General features: G+C 41.8%; 1 protein-coding gene across 4 annotated transcripts in view; it reads right to left on the bottom strand.

The window, feature by feature from the left end:
- Positions 1-22,249, bottom strand: part of PCDH11X (protocadherin 11 X-linked) — a 777,747-nt gene that overhangs the window by 610,051 nt on the left and 145,447 nt on the right. The window lies entirely within an intron of this gene.

Genomic DNA, 22,249 nt, shown 5'->3' with positions numbered 1-22,249 from the left:
AAGATGACATAGCTTGGGACACTACATAAAAGATAGAGGTGATTTTTTAGCATGATTGCCACTTTTGTCAATTTTTTTCAACTAGCCAGTAGACTGCACCAAACACATTTAAAATTTCTGAACACATGGTAACTAAAACCCAATGCAGGAAGAGTTTGTTGGCCTTTGGCCAAGTGATTTCAATCAGTTTAAGCACCTTATACTCTCTGCTAAATGGAGACCAGTTTCTTTACCTAATGACTCCGTTAAGACTGCAAACTATTGCCCACTCCATTGGGTAAACCCTATTAATCTTTGTCAAATTCTCCTTCCAAGTAAAACACACAGGATCAGGTTTGATGAAGACACATGGATCAAGCAAACACCCTACCTGTGAGTACATGAGCTGTAGCACATGCACACACAAATTCTGCACTGCAAGTGAATATTAAGAGTATGCATATTTAGTGATATATGACTGTATCTTGAAGGTTTCATGGCAACTGGTTGTGCTCATATTGCCTTATGTAATTGTGTGAGGCAGGTAGCTGCTATAGTTATTTGTTCTTAATAATTACCCACTAACAGCAATTGAAAATACAACATTAAAAACTGTTCTAAAAAATTACAATTACAGGCCATCCCCACCCTGAGCTTCTAAGGCTGATGGAACTATGAAGAAGGTCCCTCCTACAATCATAACACTGTTCTGTAGAGAAGCAGGCAGGTAGTCTTTCAGAAATTTGGGTCATGGGCTGTTTAGAACACTAATGTGAGCCCCTTGAACTGGGATCAAAAATGAACCGGTAAACCAGATGTGAACTGGCAGAATTCCCCTCTCCTGTTCCCCTCCCCTCCCCACCCCACCCCAAAAAGAAACTGAATTACTTTTCAGTCAATGCATTTCAACCCTTACATTAGTGCCTCTCAGGCTAAACCCCCTATTCACTTCTTTCAACCACGAAGGTGTTAAACAACAGCAGCAGAACTACCAAAGCTTGAAACATATTTCAGTCATCACCACTCAGTTCATCTTGCAGGTTTCCCATGAAAAGTACTGCATTTGTTTAACTGTTAATGAAGTTTTGCACATTTCTAAGGATGAGGAGGCTGGGCAAAGAACTGGGTTTGGAGTTGAAGGAGTCTTTGATAAGATAAGGCTAAGGGCAGGGTCAGGCCTATCATTAAGTAGAGTGAGGCAGATGCTGGACAGTGTGGAGCAGCACCAAGAAGTTGGAGAACAGAGCTCTATGTTCCACATGGCCTGACCAGCACCCCTCCCTTAAGGCAGTAAAGATTCAACTACCACTCTGGTCAGGTTTGAGAAATGCAAGGATGTGCCTTAGACAAAGTCGGACCATTGGTCCAACTACCTCTGTGTTTTCTCCACTGACTGGCAGCTGCTCCCCAGGAATCCTTCTCTAACCTACATAGAGATGTCTTGGGACCTTCTGGATTCCACTGAGCTATGTCCCCTCCATATGGCTATACATATATTTGGGAGGGGGCACCATACTGGAAGAAAGGAAGCTGATTCAGTCCATTGTTCTACACTGACTGACAGTTGTCCAGAGATGTCAGGGATGAGCTATGGACCTTCCCTGTAGCATAAATATGTAGGACACTCTTTGGAGATCAGCACAAGCCATCAGAATACCTGGGAGACCATATCTGAACGAACAAAGAAATGTGTCTTATAGTGAGTCAGGCCAATGGTCCTCCTAGCTCAGTATTGTCTATGCTGATTGGCAAAGCTTTCAGGAATTCAGACAGGGAGTCTGTCCCAACCCTATCTGCAGTTGCTGGGTATTGAACCTGGGACCTACTGCACTGCTCAACCACCGCAAAGTGTTGTAGATGTGCAACATCTTGGGCTGCCCCTGCAAGTAAGGATTTCCTGGATGCCTCAATCTCCATATAACATACAGATCTGAAGTGTCCCCCTGCTCACTAGGACAGCTTTTCAGGTTGCAGTGAGGAACAGGAGGTTGGAAAAGTCCTATTCCACGAGCAGCTATCCACTCTAAGTACTCAGAACCCTATATCATTGTTATTTCTGATAAATATCCAAGCAATTATTCTCCCTATGTGCTATGCGTTTCAGTGGAATACATGTAAGGGCAAAATCCAAGATCAAACAGAAACTCCCAGCATAATTCATAGAATATTTGAACCTGCAACCATTATTACCCACCCCCGATTTTGTTAACAGAAATACACCCTTTACTGCTCCCACCCCAAATTAAAGGGATGAATGCAAATTGTGTGATTTTTATAGTGCTAGCAAACTACTGCCTGGAACAGATAAATGTGAACACATTCAGAACTACAGTAGCGTGAATGTTGCAGCAGTAATAAAGGATGCAGGTCCTCCATCTGCTGTCATATACCCAGTGTGTAATTCAGATTTTCATGCATTCTGAAAGATGAGGCCACATTACACTGCTTTCCCACTTAAAGCAGCACACAGAATGATGCTCTTTGCACTGTACTGAGGCAGGCATCTTAATAAATGTACAGCGCTGGAGTTTTAATATTAATATTTAGCGTGCACATTTCAAATATTCAAAATGCTGCACGCGCTGGATACATAACTGCCGCTTGATTTATGTTAACCTTTTTTGGTAGGGCTCTTGTTTTCCTGTACAAATTTAAGCCCATTATATCGCTATGACATCCTCTCAGAAACTCTCACAGCTAGCAGTGGACAACCAGCATATTTGCAGTCTATGACACTTTTGCTTGTGTTCACGTGTAAAAATGATTAAGAGACTGGAGCAAGGAAAGATTACATTTGGGGCTTCTTTGGTTTAGGGAGAGGACACAACAGAGCTTTATATATAAGTATGCATAACATGGAGAAAGTGTATTGGGAGAAGTGTTTCTCCATCTTTCATAATATGAGAACTGGGGGTGTTACAATGGAACTGAAGACTTGGGAGATTCAGGTCAGAGAAAAGAAAGCAGTTCATGCAGTATACAGTCAAGCTGTGGATTCCCTTCCCTCACGAGGCAGTGAAGGACAACAGCTTAGACTGCTTCAAAAGACAATTAGGAAATAAATAATGGTGGGTAAAGTTATCAGTGGCTACTATCCACAATGGCTACATCTGCCCCTCCACTGTCAGAGGCAGCATGGCCCTGAATACCAATTGCTGGGAATCACAGGTGCAGAGAAAGCTGCTGCGCTCAGAACCTGCTTGTGGGCTTCCCATAGGCATCTGGTTGGCTATTGAGAGAAGAGGATGCTGGACTAGATGGGCCATTGGCCTCATCCAGCAGGACTTTTTTGCTTTGCTAAATGTCCCAGGCATCTCTGCTTAAAGAAACGTAGGAGGAGGATATAAAAGACTTCTGCCCAGGACCATGGGGAGCCAATGAAGTAAGAGTAGGCAAAACTGGATTATGTCAACCAATGCTTTGACCTAGTATATTGGTGTCAAAATTAGTCCAATTTGATGGCCTATAAACCTGGAAAAAATTGGGAGCCATGGCTTTGTAACTCCTACCCTTGCTATACTTTGGAAGCTGATTTCTCATTTCTTGGTCAATTAAAAAGAAACAAAAAACCTCCACAGTAGAATGCAGATAGATGAATTAAGGAAGCAAATTCTTATCTCCATCGCACATGATTAGATCTGCTGAGAGACATTTACACAAACCACAGAGAACAGGAGACTGATTCTGTATGTGAAGGACAGATTAGGATATCGGTTATGACTGTGCTTTGCTCTAAATACGCCAGTTTCTCTACAGCCTGAAGGAAGATTCCAGAAACATTAACTGTCCCAGAAAAGAAAGAAAAACCAAACCCTTTCCCCTCAGTTTGTACAATGCTGTTATGATGGAAATGGGGGGCGGGGACAGAATATTTACTCTGGCATATTATACAAATCCCACAGCCATGGGGTTGAAGCACTATTGACACATTTCAGTACACGTTGGATTGTTGCTTCTATGCAAGCAAAGCCACATGGTCTGGGAGTGATAATAAAGCCAACACAAATAAGCACATGGGAGAAAAAATAAATAAAACTGGAGGTTCAGCACGAGAGATGTCAAAGAATTCTGTCAGAAACAGAAAAAAGAGCTGAAAGTGCCACAAACTGCATGCTCATCTGAAGTCCAGAATGGAAATCACACACGCAAATGCAAGTGGTAATCGTTATGATGGTTTCTTTAGTTTGCAACTCTTATGCAGATAACTACATTGGGGTTTTCTCCATTGTTTTTGCTATTTCCCATCCATTGAAGCTAATTATGTAATTAATTACATTAATTTCAGCCTTGGGGATAACAAGATGAAAAACATAGGTCTTAGTGAAAGCTGAACTATAGCCAATCAGAAAAAGTGTGGATTGTGACAAACACCAGGACAAGACAGAAATTGCTGCTCCCTTACACCCCTATTCAGTAAATAGTAACCATCCTGTAACTTATCTACTGACATGTTTTAATGCCTGTAGAGGGGAATGGGATTTTGGGTAGGGATGTTAGAAGGTATTGTTTTCCATTCTGCCCAGCATTTTTTGCAAGCAGAGCTGTCTCTGTTCCACTGCAGTTCATCTTCTTCCAAACGCTAGTAATTCATTATTCATCTTACTGTACACTATTATGAAATTTTGTAATTCACGTGACTTATTCACATAATTATTTATGTTAATTATATTGCCATTGTAATATTCTACCCTATTCATTTCAGTGCAAGGAAGCACAATGCAGAGGAGGGAGGGGATGCTACCAATTATATATCATTTACAGACTGAAATCAAATGTGGATCATAATTGCAGAACTGATTTCTGTTCTGGACATGGGATAAATAAGCAAAACGTAAACAATTTCCATTACTACTTCTATTGAAATTCTCCAAGATCCCCAATACTGTATGGGGGAGTTTGAGCAGTCAGTAAACAGAAGTTTTGGAGTTCTGGATTTTTACTGAATATGGAACCTTTGGGTTATTCCCATAGGAACCACACTGGCCTCAAATATTATTTGTCCCATACATACATTCCCAAAATTTTACAGCTGAATATAGACACAATCTTCAGGGAATCAGAAGGAAAATGCATATTGACTCTAGCGCATACAGAATATATAAATATCTTAACATCCCTAGGGGAAAGGAGGAGGAGGAGGAGCAAAAGCAATCAATTTCAATGTTCATTTTATATGGTCTAACAGAAACTACACAAAGTATCAGAAGCCAGATCTTACTGTTGTGTAACACTTCTTTCTAGGAAAAATGATGGCAAGTTTGTCTTAATTTAGGTAACATGAATAAACAACAGTGCTTTAAAGAAAGAAAGAAAAATGGAACTCAAATGATCACTATACATAATGAAGCATCAAAGAGAACAGACTCATCCTAGTATGGTATTATTTCATGTACACAGATTAATGTCAATCTTCCCTCCCTACACCCCCCATTGCACTCTGTGAAAGAGAAAGAAGTACATCACAGAATGCTGGAACATTCCAGTTTGTGAATAATCTACTATTACTACTACTACTACTACTACTAAATGTTTAGGGAGGGATATAACCCCCCTCTCTTTCATTTGCACAAAGTAATTGCTTTGCTTCCCTGCTTTGTGCGCATATGTATGTTTGGAGTTGTAGAACTATTTGCAAAACAAAATCATGGACATCATAGCAAGCATTTGTGCTTTGCAAATCAAAAAGAGATAGAGGTTTATGCTGAAAGTCCTTGTCCTTGGAGAATCATTTCAACATTGGTAAATACATATATTTAATTGGTTTAGAAGGGAATCATCAGATGCGCCTAGCTAAACTCTTGACATGTTCCTCAAAAAAATGCCACTCCGCTGCCTACTGAAAGATAATAACAACACTTGAAAAGTTATAAATCTGATAAAATTGCCCAGACAAAGCCAGAGTTACCAGGAAATACTAAAAATAGTATCGGTGAGATTGGATTTTAAAACTGAATAAAGGTTGTTTACCAAGCTGATTGCAGAATGCAGGGATCACAAGAGAAACCTCATTTATACAATCATAGAATTTTAGAGTTGGAAGGGAACCCAAAGGTCTTCTAGTCCAACCCCCTACAATGCAGGAATCTCAATGTGCAGTCTTCCATCCAATTTGAAACCATACTGGACTCTGCTTAGCTTTGCCTTCCTGCATCCCTTCTAGCATCTGATTCATAAAAAGGTCAGCTGGTGGTTCTTTCTATGTCTCATTCAAACTATTGCCCTTAAAATTAATCCTCCTGAAAGTAGCCTAAAATCTGGAATATCAAAAGGGGAATTGATCCCAGAAGTGTTATTTGCCTTGCAGGATTATATTCAATGATATTTAACACCCCACCCCACCAAATACCTGTAAGTCAACATGGTATAGCTGACAGAGTGCCAGCCTTTGACCAGGAAGAGCTGGGTTCAAACCCTCTTTCAGCAACTAAGCCCTGGTGACCCTGGAATTGGCATTATTACTTGAAGACACGAACAGATAAGATTCAAAGTATATGTGATTACATCTCCTGATGTTTTAGTTTTAATTTTAAGACTCACTGTGAGGAAAGGAGAATTGGGTTGAGCTACTGGCTCTGGTGAGAGTTAACTCTTTTTTTCTGCAGTATTTCTCTGCTCTAGATAGCAGCTGGGAGGGAGAAATTAGTCCAACAGAGGCCACGTTCAGAAAGAAGAGTGGCAATAAACAATTGTCTTGTTCTTGGCTTCCCAATTGTCATTTATTTGGGAGAAACAAACCAAAAGCATTATTTTGGTTGCATCACTCTGTGTTCCATGGTTTGTTCCCCTGTGCTATTTGTTTAACTGTGGTTTATGGACCTGTGTTACATCCAAAAACAAGCCACTGTAAAATAGCATTTCTAAAATTAAAAAGGTCTGATCATGCATCTCCCAAAACTCATCTATTCTGCCTCCAAACGATTAAAAAATAATAATGTGATTTTGGGTTCTGTTCATCCCTACTTGCAAACAAAAGGTCCTGATCTAGTTATGATCATGGACAACTAGCCATGAGTAACAACAACTAATGGAACTGACTCAGATGTGTTTCCTCCCAAATATCCAAAGACACAGACAAGTCCAATTGAATACTCCGTAAGAGCACCTAGGTGGGGGCGTGCATGCAGTTGTTAATTTGTATTGGCAATTTCTGTAGAAGACTGCTTGGGCATGTGGATAGCTCTTGCTGTATTGGGCAAAAAGCACCCAGCTGTGTGCTCTCAAATTTTGGGATACATGGAAAGGATGTCACTATATCAAGTTCAATGTATGTGATCAAGAAAGAAAAAGTACCACCACCCCCTTTAACAGAAGCACCGGGGTGATTTATTGTGACAATGCATGAGATTATTGTCACCCTTGTTCATCCACTTTCTCTTTCATCAGCTTATAACCTTCACTGTGGTGTCATGTTGATTTAAGTTGCAATCCTGGGACAGGAGTTGTGTCTTCATTGGTAAACAGTGGCTTTTCCATGCTTAGAAATAATGAACTAAGAGTCACTACGAGTACTTTCCTTCTGCTTCCTAAGAAACTCAAAAGCAGACATGCAAAGAACACCTAATGGGAACTCCCAGAGGTCAGAACATATCCACACCTAAATCCTTGACTCCAATAAAGGGAATTGGCTAGAAATAAGCCAAGATAAATCCCACCCATCTACATATAAAGCAATGCCTCAGATTTATTTCTTAGCAAGTCTGAGTTCCCTGTAAAAATCAAACATGTTGATGTCTTCATTAGTTACTACAGAGGGTTTTAAGGAGGTTGTATTTCTGCAAAAGACTTGAGGGACAAACAGTGGTCCTACTTTTGGAAACCCAGTTTTCCCAAGTTAATTTTAATGTTTGACTGCTGTGTGACCCTCCCCCCCCCCACACAACTACCATTGTGGAAGTCTCTGAGTGGGAAAGGATAAAGTCATTAAGTCTTCCCTGGCTCAGTTTGAAATCCAATCTAGAGAAGAATTATTGGGAGTTTCTCAAACATTTCCAGGCCCATGTCTAGTGAATGTCACCAGAATTTCTAGAAGTGACTCTAAATTAATCAAGTTATTTCAAAACACAGCTGCCTTTCAGTATGTGCATCATGAGGAAAGGATCTGTGCAATGATTTTGAAATCACATGCCTTTTCACTTTTCTTCCTGGAATGTCCTTTACTCGAAATGAATTGGTGAATTTATCAAGTATTTGTGGCTAAGAAAGCATATTTATTTATTTATTTATTTATTCCTTGAATAACAGCTTATTGAAATAGAAGAACTACCATGCAGCAAATGGGGTCAATTGGCAACAGGCTGTCCTACAATCTCTGCTGGCCATGTACAACTGCAGGCAAATATACCTCTAGTTCAGTGGAGGCACCAGAATAAATTACAGATTTTCTTCCCCAAACCTGTTAGCTATTGATGTCGAATTCATATGATCTCGGAGGGGGAGGCATTTTTCTTCACAAAACTGGGTTGATGGCTTACCTTGTCAGCTCGGTTCCAATCATTATGCAGGAACTACATGTTAATAAGTTTGCTATGTGCCCAGATCAGCAGCAAAGCCCCTCAGCCATTGCATTCATAAGTTTTGTAGCTGCTGACAGGTGTACAGGAACACTGGCTTGACTCACATAGTGAGTGTACTTACACTGGAGTGATTAAAAAGGGAAATTGGTTCAAAATAGGGACTGTGGGAGAAGTTCAGCACTTCTTGTTATTGCAGTAACTCTATATGAGTAGTTTCCTCTACTGAGTCAGAACATCTTGGTATAAACACAGTATTGGCAGCAGAACTCAAGAGTTTCAGTTTCAGAGTGGCATCTTTCCTAGCCTACCTAGAAATGTCAAATATTGAACCAGGGACCTTCTGAATGCAACGTGACTGCTCTATCACTGAGCTACAACCCAAATAATGCCCAGTTAATATGGTTGTTGTGTGGCAATAAGAATGCTTTGTCCCTCACTCATTTCATCATCAATCAACACATCTCCATCTCCTGGATTTAGAGAGCCACGAAAAGTTTTAGAAATGTGTAAAGAAAGAAAGAAATCTTCATCTTATATCTCTAATCCACATCAGCACTTAGAAGAGGCTTCTCCCCTCCACCTTATCAAATGTTAGGAAGAGAAGCCAAGGAAATAATTTTGCTGTTCTGCTGATCAAGTAAAAAAAAGAAAAAAAGTTATCTGCTTAACAAAATGCATGGCTTCTGTAATTTAAAGGGAAATACATGCGCAACCAATGAGATTCACCAAATGATATTAATTAAGGCAGATAAAAGCCTCAAACAAGCTTCCCTATCCCCGAGAAGCTCAGCAATTAACTGGGCTACTTTCCCTAATGGGGTTACACATGCATCAACACTGAAGCAAAGCATCCTATACCTGCAAGGCATTAATTCTGTGAAGTCATGAATGAGCTGGGCATGGTTACAACCAGATAGGATTTCCAAAGATTGCACTGAATGCTCAAATTGATTGATTGATTGATTGATTGATTGATTGAATTTATATACTACCCCACACCCGGAGGTCTCAGGGTGGTTCACAAATTAAAACAACAACCCAACCCCACCCCCAACCCCGCCAATATTTTAAAAAGGCAGATGATGTTAATAAAATCAACCAAAAGTCTGGTTAAAAGGGAACATTTTTGCCTGGCGCCTAAAGGTGTAAAAGGCAGCAGGTGAACTTCCCTGGGGAGAGCATTCCACAGACAGGAAGTCACTGCAGAAAAGGCCCATTCTTGGTTGAAACCCTCCGGACCTCTGGAGGAGGAGGCCCATGAAGAAGGACTTCAAATCTGTTGTCCTCTCATCACCTGATCTATTTAACAAGTATTGCAGAATTATCTATTTAACAAGTATTGCAGAAGTACTGCAACAAGTATTGCAGATCAGGGATGAGAAAAGCATGGGCCTTCAGGCTTGCAATTCCCATCAGATCCAGCCAGCACTGCCAGTGGTCAGGAATTATGGGAGCTGTGTTCCACAGCATCTGGGGGAGTCAAAGATTCCCCATCCCTGCTGCAGATCAAGCAACGAAGAAACAAGAACCTTTAATTCATTACAAAGAGAAATCTACCAGCTGGATTTGGTAGATTTGGTGCAATTTGTGGGTGTTGATGTCAATATTTGGAAATAATTCTGCTAAGAGGTTTCTCATGTGAACCAGCAAAGGAAACACACAACCTGCATAATATTAGTACTGGTGTTAAATGTGTGATATTGTGTTTTATAGCGTGCTATAGTATTCATAGTGTTTTAATAGTTTTTATACATGCAAATCACCCTGAGGTTAGTTATGAGAAAGGACTGCCTAGAAATTCATTGAATAAATAAAGTTAAGTATCTTTGAATCTAGCAGAGGAATAACCAATATGGTACTCTCCACATATTCTTAGATTACAGCACTCATTACCTGTGACCAGCATGGCATTGTGATGAAGTTGTAGTCCCAAGAATATACAATGCCTACCCCTGGTTTAATACCTTGAAAACGGGAGTTGAAGTGATAGGACAGGCTTCCTCAAACTCAGCCCTCCAGATGTTTTTGGCCTAAAACTCCCATGATCCCAGCTAGCAAGACCAGTGGTCTGGGATGAAAACATCTGGAGGGCTGAGGTTGAGAACTTTGTGATAGGATAATAGAGGATTGTGAATCAAACTTTGGTCAGCAAAACTTGACTAATATTTCTTGGGGTGTGTGGGAAATCATAAAGACCTGCAGCCCCCGCAACACTAACAAATAGATTGTGGCATTAGCTATCATAGGCAAAGCATGGTTGTGACAAAGCAGACTACAGAAGAAAGCTCATGCCACTATGCATTTATTTACCAATCTACATTCCAGCCCCTCCTTGCCACCCACATTTGACTTGTGCAAAGCTGTCAGGATTTGAGCACAGGTCCTAAACCTATTTACTGGTGACAAATCATACCATCAGCACCCTAACTTGGTTCATTTTCCAGGTACACAACAAATCCTAGTTCTGTATGCACAGAAATGACTGAAGGGGCTCATGCTATGATTTTCAATAAAGAAATAAAAATGCACAGTCTTGTGTAAGGTTTTATACAGCAGTCTGATACTTTAAGAAAAATGGAACTCCCGTGCTGGCATAGAAATACTGAAGCATTACACTGACAGAGGGAAGTCCCTTGGGTGAATGGCAATGGACAGAGTGGGAGGGATTTTCAATGGTGGTGATATACACACACACACATATACACACCTCTTAATAATATAATTGTGTCTATTGGGGGTGGTTGGGAACTCCCTTGGGTGAAGAAGAAACTGTGGAGGTGGAGAGAAGCAGTACTGCTAAATTGATAAGCGAGGATGGGCAATATTCAATTTCTTTCTTCATTGCAAACACTTTGGAGGGGCCAGACTCTGCCCATCTTCTCTTGCTGGTTAATTGAAGAATGTTTCAGGACATATTTCCTTATCATAAGTCCATGAGAAGAGCCCTGCTGGATCAGGTCAATGGCCCACGTAGTCTAGCATCCTCCTCTCACATTGGCCAACCAGATGCATATGGGAAGCTCCACATGCATCACGAATGCAACAACCTTCTCCCCACTTGTGATTCAGCTTTATTGGCTACTCACAAGTTCCAGTATTATCAGAGAAGAATAAAAACTTATCTCGATTCCCTTTCTCCTCAATGGGCATAATTTTATACACCTGTATCATATCGCCCCATGATTCTTCTCCACACTTAAAAGCCCCAGAAGTTGCAACCTTTTTGCATACATTGCTCTCATGACAAATCCAGCATGAGAGAGGGTCATTGTGGTTAAAATGTCATTGCATTACAGATTGTGCAATCTACTGCACAACCAGAAACCTGTTTCCGCATTCTCCTGTACAAGAATACTCTGCTGGTGCAAAACTTATCACCACCAGAACACGTGATCTTAACTTAGAGCTGCATTGGATTCAACCCAATATATCTCACCTTTTGACCTTGTGATACTCAGAAAATATAAAAACAATCACCATTAAAAATACAATGCAAAAAACAACAACACAGCACATCAAACAGTCTGCAGACTACGGAACTTCAAGAGAGGGGGCAGAGAGAGAGAGAACACACAGAAAACACATCAATCAAGTCCTGTTGAAATGCAAAGATCTTTAGTTGGCTACTGTGCCCTACACAGGAGCTTAGGAGATGTCCTAAGGCAGAGTTCCATGCTGTTATGAAGAAAGTGCATCTTCATTCTTGTACTCTGTCTAGTAAAGTGCCAACTCTTCTAGGAGGGACACAGCGCCCACGGGGCAAAGTGAGGTCACTGCCTCAGGCATCAGGACTCAGAGGGGCAGCAGATCCAGCCTCCAAGGAACACATTGTTTGTGGCTGCTGTCAATGTGACAGCAGCAGCTCCAGCACAATCCTTGGCAGCCAGATTTGCTGCCTCCTTGGCAGCCCCTTCAATGCCAGCTCCACAATGGACTCTCAGAGAATAGGAAGCACTGCTGGTCTCCATCCACCACTAGGGAGGAAAAAGCAGGGACTACCCTCTGGCATCCCCTGGGCTCTGCACCTGCCCAGAGTGATTCAAAGCAGGCCCCCCACCAGCCATTGATTCCCAGTTCAATCATCAGGTAAGGCTGATTTGACCCCAACATCTTGTCCCTGATACATATTTTTCACTCTCTCCCCCTTATTCCCTGGTGGGAAGACACAATTTTGAGGTTTACCTCAGTTGCCAAAACATCTTGGGCCAGCCCTGGAAGGACAACCAAAATTCAGTCTGCAAGTCCTTCTTTGTCCATTATGTCGGAAGAATCCCAACTGTCCAGCATCAAGATGGATCAGAATAGCTCCATCACAGCTGTCAGTCTAACCTACCTTACCAGGATGCTGTTAAGGAAAAAGGTGTGTGGTGCCATAAAAATACAGTACAATAAAACAAAAGCCCAGCTTTTGCACAGAGAGTCCATCCCTGGCATCCCCACACCCCAGAAGAGTCTCAAGTAGCAGTTGTGTAAATTCACGCTTCTTCCCAGAGCCCTCAAGAGACAAAACTGTGCTAGATGAACTACCAGTCTGGCTCAGCATACAGTAGAGTCATCTGCTCATATGAGTTTTGAAGTCAGTTAACATTGGCAGTCACTGATTACCTGTTAAGTTCCAGGTAAAATTAAAGATACTGCCTTATCTCTGAACCTACTCTGAAGACTAAAAAAATGTGCTGCTTTCTTCCCTCTCAGGAGTTTTCTACTACTACAAGCAGTGGCAGAGCAAGCCAATCGGGTGCCTGGGTGGCACACATGCCCTGCACCTACGGTGTGGGGCAGGGCAGGGTGGGGTGAGCTGGGGCAGGACGCTCTGCAGGGCCTCCAAGGAGTCTGCTTGCCTCCTCACACTCAGCCGCCCTACAGCTGAGGAGGAGGAGGTGGGCAGACCGTTTGGGCAGCGTGGAGCCTGAGGGCACCCAAGCCACCGCGTCACTCCCAGGAGACACGTGTGACTCGGGTGTGCTGCAGGCACCACGATGAGTGCCGCCTGGCATTTTGTCACCCCCCCCTCAGTGGTGACACCCGGGGTGGCCAGCCCCTACTACACACCCCTTCCTCTGCCTTTGACTACAAGCCACTGCTTGATTTATCTCAGCTACAGCAATTGGCAGTCATTTCTGGTGTGCAGAAGCATGTTATTTGTTGAGTATAAGATCAGCAGTGCTCTCCACGGCAGGATTATTGTTGGGCTCCTGATTCTTGTGTAACCAACAGATACAACACTAGAGCACTGTGTGGGAGCTCTGTCCCTTGTGACTTGCTCCCACACCACCCCAGCAACATCTGAGAACAGGATCCAGTAACACCTTTTAATGAATGGAACTCACAAAGTTCCTGATGGGCAGTTGATCCTGGAGAGATAAAACGAAACTACTTCTTCACACAAAGCCAAATTTAATTTATGTAATTTTCTGCCACAAGATATGGTGGTGCCAATTAGCTTAGATGGCTTTTAAATGGGATTAGACAAACTCCAGGAGGATAGGTCTATTAACAGCCATTAGTAATGAAATAGAACCTCTGGGCTCAAAGGCAATACGCCACTGAATACCAGTTGTTGCAGTAGCGTGGGAGAGAGCCATTGTCTTCAGGCCATGAATATGAACCATGAATATGGTTCATTTTCATTTTATTGCCATTCAACCTCACACATGATGGTGGTGTGTGTTCATTAGGGTGGGTGGGGGAATACTTCTTCATAGTATCAAACCACTCCTACTACCCTTCTGAGAAAAACCCCACCCCACCCTCCCACTATATATAAGGGTCTGGTGACTTCTGTTTCAGTATATCTGAAGAAGTGTGCATGCACACGAACACTCATACCCAACAAACTTAGTTGGTCTCTAAGGTGCTACTGGACAATTTTTTAATTTATTCTATCTAACCACTGTTTGCTAAACTTGTCAGGGGGAGGGGGCATCTCTTACTGTTGTCGAGAATAAATTCCAATAAATTCTTACTACTATATAAGAAAGAGGATTACATGTGCATGTCCTTTCAGATTTCAGAATATGGACTGACAAGATGCACTAGCAGGCACTCAGATCTGTTTGACAAGTGATGACGGACTCTTTCAGACAGAAGTGTGTCAAGAACTGTATGACAATGATAAAATAAGGTTTTGTTTGAAACACATTTTTCATTCATATTCTCGCTCTGCCTCTCTCGTATTTTTTTTTTCTAGATAAGAAAAACAAGCTTGCTTCAAACATGTATATATTTTTATATTAGTGGGATGCACAAAGTCACCAGAAGCTTTCAATTAACCACAGTCTAGTGTTACATCTGAGACCTATACTGTCTCAATTAACTCTGGTTAATTGAAGCAAGCTAGATTCATAAGCCACAGTATGGAGTAAACTTGTTTCAACAGAATAAGCCCTAGTTGAGAGTAAGCATAGGGGAGAAAATGGATTCACATTTAAGGGTGAGCCTACCTAAGCCACACTTTCTGAAATAATACAGAAATAGTCGTCTTTTGAAATTGCTGTTCTCTGAATTTCAAATGCTGTTCTCCAGCCAAGTAACATGTACAAAATTCATATTCTAGGGTCTCTGGGTCTGCGCACACATTCATTCTTGAACCTTCAAAACCACATTATATTAGGAGAAAATTATTTACAAAAATGTGTGTATTAGGCAAAACTGCATACAGAAATGCTGATGGTTATTCACAAGGATGGAGATTTGGCTAAACAGTACACCTGAATCCAGGTTCATGGTTATCCTGCTCTAGACAAACCACAAGATGTAGCCAAGATATAGTCTGCCGTATGGTTTCCCACTTGTGGTTTGTGTGGGGGAGATAAACCATGAGCAAAGTTGAGACAAAGTGGGCAGTGATGTGCCAGAACAACGTGGTTAATTTCTAGAGCTGCAATTGTGCTGCAAATATGCAAGAAGTGTGCCCTGAACTCACATTTTCACCATGCCATGTAGATAAATGTAAAATTACCCTCATAGAAAAAATGGGGAGGAGGGGTGCTTGTAAATTGCACACCCATGCCAGGGAGTTTATGTAAAGATCTCAGGATCTTGAAAACAAAACATTCCCCCCACAACAACCACAAAAAGTATAAAAAGAAGCACTTTATAACATGTTTTTCAGTGTTTGAAGTCTTTGAAGTCTTGGTATTGACTTAGAGTAGACAATGTGCAGAGATTTCCTAACCCTGGGGCAGGAAAGGGCCTGGCCATGCCGCATCCTATTTCTATCTGAAAGCCTGCTATGTACCCTGAGTTAGGAATAAAGACCAGTTTCAAGCTGAAATGGTATGAGTTTAGGTAGGAAAAAAGCCCTCCACAGCACTTCTTCAATGCTGACCTGCTAGAAAGGGAGAAGAAAAGATCAGGAGTGGATTGTACAGGATCGTACCCCATAGCTGGCATCTAGAAGAATAGCAGGGTCATGTTGAAAACAAAGACTGGGTGAAAAAAGGAAGAAAGAGAGCCAGCACATTTGCAATGTATCAGTTAAAGCAGAAAAAGAGGATTATTACTCATCCAGTAATAACACCAGTAATAACCATTTCACCAGCATGAATAGCAACAATAGGTAAAACCCTTCATGTAATACAGAAACCTTTTTCTGCTCCCATTTTGTTTCTTTTAAAAAGTGGCACCAGTGTTCTTTGATGGTTTCCCCTAATATCCATAAGTATTTGGTGACTCAGAACCAGGCCCTTTTACATAAATTAAAAGTTACATGGCTTTGAGCTGCTCTTTTGGAAATTAAGACACTTAATCCTCATGAGAACTGGCTGTGACTAAGCTTGCTGTTTAAAACCATCTCTCCCCACTTCCCAAACATCTCTCCCCACCCTCTGTCTACCCCGCCCCCACACACTTATTAAAAGCCTTACATCCTACTTTTCCTGTTGTTAATAGAAAAGCAAGGCAGCTAACAGAATAAAAATAAAGTCAACACAAATCAAAAGAGGAATTAATATGAACACACATGGAGACACCATTAAAGAAATAGCAAAAGGAAAATATAGACGAACCAGGAGCAAATTCACCAGCAATCTTTTGACCCCTATAGGAAGATCCTCCCCCCCCCAAAAAAAAGCCAGGTCTGTACCACAGAGTGGAAGGTATACAGTGGCTGTGGGCAGGTGGCTGTTCTGATGCCATGAATTAGAACTCCTTGATTCTTATACCCCACAAGCCAAACTTCATACAAGGAAGGGATATGGAGAAGGACCTCCAATATTGATCTAAGCATGTTCACCAGGAGAAGCTACCACAGTGTCCTTCCAATGATGGTTCCAACCCACATTATCCCTAGCCAGGGACGTCAGAGAATTCTGATGAGAATGTAAAAGAAGTGGAAATGTGTTTATTCGTTCCATGTCTGGAACAGAAATCAATCTAGTCAGCATTCACTGTTGTTATTTTCAGTCCACAAATGATACATAATGGATTATATTTTTCCCCATTTTAAAGTTGTGTTTCTATTGCATTGAAATGAAATATGGAATTACATTATTATGTAAAATTAGTAACTTCATTCTGCTACCCATTATTTAAGGTAATGTATACAATCACAATGGGAACTGGAGCTCCTCAACATCTGTAGAGCACCACATTGGTACTGCTCTGGTGGGAAGGTAAACGACGTTTCCGTGCACTGCTCTGGTTTTGCCAGAAGCAGCTTAGTCATGCTGGGCACATGACCCGGAAAAAATGTCTGTGGACAAACGTTGGCTCCCTCGGCCAGTAAAAAGAGATGTGCGCCGCAACCCCAGAGTCGCTCACGACTTGACATAACTGTCAGGGGTCCTTTACCTTTTCCTTATGCACTCAGGTATTTCTGAGATTATTCCCATGTACTTGACCCCATGTCTAGTATTTGGCTTGGTCATGTCTGCAGAATGGAAGAAGGCAAGATCCCCAAGGACATGCTCGATGTCTACAAATGTGACATGAAAGCTGGCAACATCAACCTGTCATGTTGGAATCCCTTGCAGACCACTGCAGTGTCTGAAGCCAGTCAAGTTGTGTATTCGGAGCAGTGACCAAAGGAGGTATGCCCACTGGTAGGAGCACAGAGAGAAGAAGCACCCTGGTGCATCTGCAGCAGCACAACCAGATCCCTTTATCTGCCCCATCTGCAACAAAACATGTCTCTACCATATTACATCTCCCATATCTCTCCCCAGTTGTTGCAACATTCCAACAGTTTGACCTCACCTTGAAATGTACACTCCTCCATTGTCTCCTGAGACAGACGGGTGCCAGTAACAATGACTCCACTGCCCCTTTTCATGTGTTTATATTCCCTTATTATAATGCTGAAGTGGGCAATAGTTTGTAAAACACTCCTAAGGGGAGTGGGCAGCAGTGGCTAATAATTGGCTTCATCCCCAAACTGTGGTTATAAAAGGTCTTTCCCAGGATGAAATTAAAAGCAGGAAACCTGTTCTTGCACTGATTAATAGCACACACTCTCTCTGATGTCTGCACTTAATGTTTCCACTATTGCCTGCTTCAGATGATAATGAAAGATAACAGATTTTGCTCGTCCTTTTATCATCAGCGTTTTACAACCTGCTATTGAGCAGGGCTGCAATCCAAGAAATGCTACTTCTTCACATACACTGTAGAGATGAATAGATGCTTTGCAGGTGCAGCGATGAGGGCTATTTCTGTTTGGGCAGCAGAAGAAACTGGAAGGAGACAACATTTAGTTTAAATAAGTGGTGGGCTTCATATAAGCAGTGTGCTAAGTATGACCACAGACATGGAGGAGCTGTCCACAGGGAGTTCCAGGTGAAAAGTAATGACTGCAGGAATGGGGAAAATAAAGGTGGAATTGTGAGTGAGATGTAGGAAAGAGAAGGGGGAAAGAACAACATTGAAAAGAGTGTGTGTCCCCATGCCAGATTATGCCTGCAAACTAAGTGATATGCATCATCTAGAAACACTTCAGGATAGACATCTTCTGCTTAAGTGGAGATTTTAATCCCAGTCTGTATTTGTACTGGACTTGAAATTGGTTTTTAATTATGCTTTTATTGTTGTTGTTTTATTGCTAAATCACTTTGGGATGCTTTATGGGATACAATTCATAAACGAAATGAATGAATTCTCTTGAAGTACTGCATGTGAAATGAATTCTTTTTTTATTTTTGCCAATTCGCTTTTTGTCATATTTTGAACCAGTATAGCCTGGGCAAGGTAATTTTATGGTTGCACATTTTGCCATATCCATCTGTTGTAAACTACCTGGAGCATGATAATGTAGAAAGATGGTATGTAAAAGGAGAGGAAATTACTGACTCCTGGCTTTATCTCTTGGCTCTTGACTTGGGATGCAAGAAGGCATCATTCTCCGTTCCATCCAATATTCATCACATACAGCACTTTCTGCTCCATGGCAGTTCGTCTTCTCCAAAAGCTGTGATATTAACCTCACAGTCTACAGTGGCAAAATAACTTAATTATATAATTAATTGTGGAAATTGCATTAACTACATTGTCATGAAGCAGGCAATGCTATTCTGGACAATGACATGAGACAAATTAAGTGAACACTGGCAATTTCCACTTCCCATTTTTCTTGGAATTCTCTGACATCCCTCCTTTTGACTCCCTTGTCATCCCTTTTGGCTCCCAGCTCCTGAATCTCCACTGACTACTGACTACCAACAACTGCACAAAAGGGATGAGGGTGGAGGCAGACCCTGCCTAGTAGCAGCAAGTGATGGGTTTTGGTTCTTATGGTGCTCTGATTACATTATATTTCACAGGGTGATGGCTACCTCTGAACACAAAGAATTTCAGCATCAAGAAACACCAACATTTACCATGGGGGGAGGGGGAAAGGCCTTTCTGCTATTAAAAAGCTCCTGTGTCATTTAAAAGCCAAAAAACAACATGCAGAGAGACAGAATCAGATATTATCTCATTGACAAGCCTATTGTCATTTTCTGGGAGTCCAACTGGGTCAAATTCTTGCTAGGCTCTCTTTCATGGCCTGAATTCTGTTGCACATTTCAGGTTATCTCCAAACGACTTTGTTGTAACCCACACGCTGCCTGTCACATCATTGCATACCAACTGGGGGGGGGGCAGGATAAACCCTTTATTTCTACAAAGTCAAGAATACTATGATATAAAATAAAATTCAGTAGCATGTGGTGCTGCCTTTTTCTCCTGTGGGTCGCAGGTAAAAAATATTCCCACATGTTACTGAAAGCTCGAAGACACTGTGTGTAATCTGGGTGACGAGACAGAAACTTAAGAGGGTTTAGGTTTGGGGGCTCATACACAGAGCTAGCATCAGGATTCATTGAAGCTGCCAGGTCCCATGGCTCAGAAGGGGGACACACTGTCAACACCTAATGGACACTGGCCCTGCTGCCTCCCCCTTATCCTGTGCATAACAAGGATGGGTGAATATGCCAATGCTGAATTCTCCCTATTTATATTTATTCCACATGAGTTTGCATTTTTTTCAGAAAGCCCTCATGCAAAACCCATCAGCATCTCACTGTGAATTTCTCACACTATATGTGTTTATATGCAATTTTGACGTATATATACATTTTCCAGGCTTATTATCCCCAACATAATGCATTTCTGTATGCCATTCTCTCTAACAGTATGCACACTTTATCCTTATATATGTACTCTCGTGCACATTACTCATCTGGAGAAGCACATCACAACATTCTGAAAAGTGCGGATTTTGAATGGTGCCTGTGTTTTGGTTTGTGCATTGTTAAGGAAAGTGCAGATTAGGTACATTCACCTTTAAATACAAAGTGAACTGAATTCTCTTCCCCCAAATCCCTGGTGCATGGGCACCTGCCTTCCCTGAGCAAGCAATGACAGGTGTGAGGAGAAGCAGCAAGAAGCAGCCTTTCCTTTCACCTTACTTCATGCTCTGGGCTGCCATGCAGATTTGGCCCAGAGAAAGAAGGCCAGTCAGTAAGGATTAGTGATGGGGATGGCGGGGAAGAACTCAGAGTGTGGGACTGCTGACAACATTTTAGGAATACAGAAAATAGTGGAATCTGCCTTATACTGGATCAGACCATTGGACCATCTAGCTTAGCATTATCTACTGGCAGTGGCATTCCAGGGTTTCAGAAAAGCAGACAGTTAGTAGTGAGGGGCTGCATTTTTGGCCCCATTCCCCCACTACGACTGTGTCTGCTACCATGGCTCTCTGAGTTGGAAAACCTCATTTAGCTCTTTGTGCTGAAGCTTTCCCAAGGTTTCAGAACCAAGGTAGGCCCCACACAAAGACGTAAAGTCATGGTGGCTTCGCCATTTCACATGGCCATGTAAACATGTATAGGGCATAAACAGGGCTGGGCTGGGGTGGGGAGTCATGCATCATGGAAGCAAAAAACAGAACGAATGAATGAAAACCCAAAAGTGCATCCCCTCTCGACAAGTAACACAAAAGAGGACTCATAATAAAAGCTGATATATACATTACACAGAGCAGTCAAGGTTTGGAACAGTGCCACTTCAGATTGCGATGTGCATGTACATATATGTGTAAATGTGCACGAGTGCTCCTGCTGTGTATTTTAAAACTGCTCGCCTCATAGCATCTCAAAGAGGAACGGATCACACTAAACATTTCCTGATGTTTTGGTTTACTGCATGCAGGGAATTGTTAAGTGGAGAACATTCAAATATAAAGCGAGCCCTTCTTCTACAAACGGACTGAAATGGTACAAGTCCAATATTCTGTCCTTTTCATCTACTACCTCATTCTGCACAATATGCTGATCTACACTTAGTTATGCTAAGATAATCACCAACTAAATCCTTGCCCGTAGATCTCCATTACTGTATGATTAAGAGGAGTTACTGGAGGTTTGTGCAATACACAGTTCTGGAGTTTATTTCTCAGTTTATTTCAAGCCTTTTTTTTTTTTTTTTTGAAAAAAAGATTTTAAAAAATAGATTAGCAGTAATGGGAGGCTCCCTATCATTAATGCAAGATGAAGAGTTTCTAACTTTTAAATGCTGAAGGGGGTTACTTAACACACACAAGACAGATAAAATCTTTGATCACAGTAACACAGCCTAATTGGAAGTAGACGGTACTGTTTAACCGAAACAAATGGCCTATTTCTGAAATGGGTTAGCATCATTAAAATTCCAATCACACAGTAGAGCCTCGTCCACAAATACTTCTAGTCTATGCCATTGACAGAGCTGGACTGAGGACTGCCAGAGCCATTGCAGAGATTTCTGGCAGACCTCCCCTCCCCCATTGCAATCCAAATGGCTGATAGACAAATGTGCTGTCAGGGGGCTCTGCACTAAAGAGCTATGCATGATTCCTGCCCTTGAGAATGGAGAAAGCTTAAAGTTTAGCCTTCTCTCAGGCACTCACTCACCCACCAGGTTTCATATTGGGGGCATCTCTGTCCAGCACCCAGAGCTCTGTTCAAAGCAACCCTTGACCTGGAAACGCATCCCTTTAATATTGACAGTCATTTATCTATTTTTGTAATAAGTCTGTTGGATCAGAGCAGGGACCAGTCTAGTTCAGCATGGTGGCCAGCCAGATGCAGCCTGCTCCAACAATGGCCAACTGCCATTCAGAAGTATGCTTTTCTCTGATAGTGGAGGTAAGACATAGTCATCCTGGATGCTAAGGCCTCCTGAAGAAATGCTTTGGAGCTGACTGGCTCTTCAAAGTGCCATTCAGATGTTTATCTTGCATTTGGAGTTTTCCTTCTCACAGTCTGAGAGGTACTGTGGAGATTCACTTTAACGAA

This window comes from Podarcis erhardii, assembly GCF_964252035.2.
Source record: "Podarcis erhardii genome assembly, chromosome: Z".
NCBI lineage: Eukaryota > Metazoa > Chordata > Lepidosauria > Squamata > Lacertidae > Podarcis > Podarcis erhardii.
This window is presented reverse-complemented; position numbering and strand designations above follow the sequence as displayed.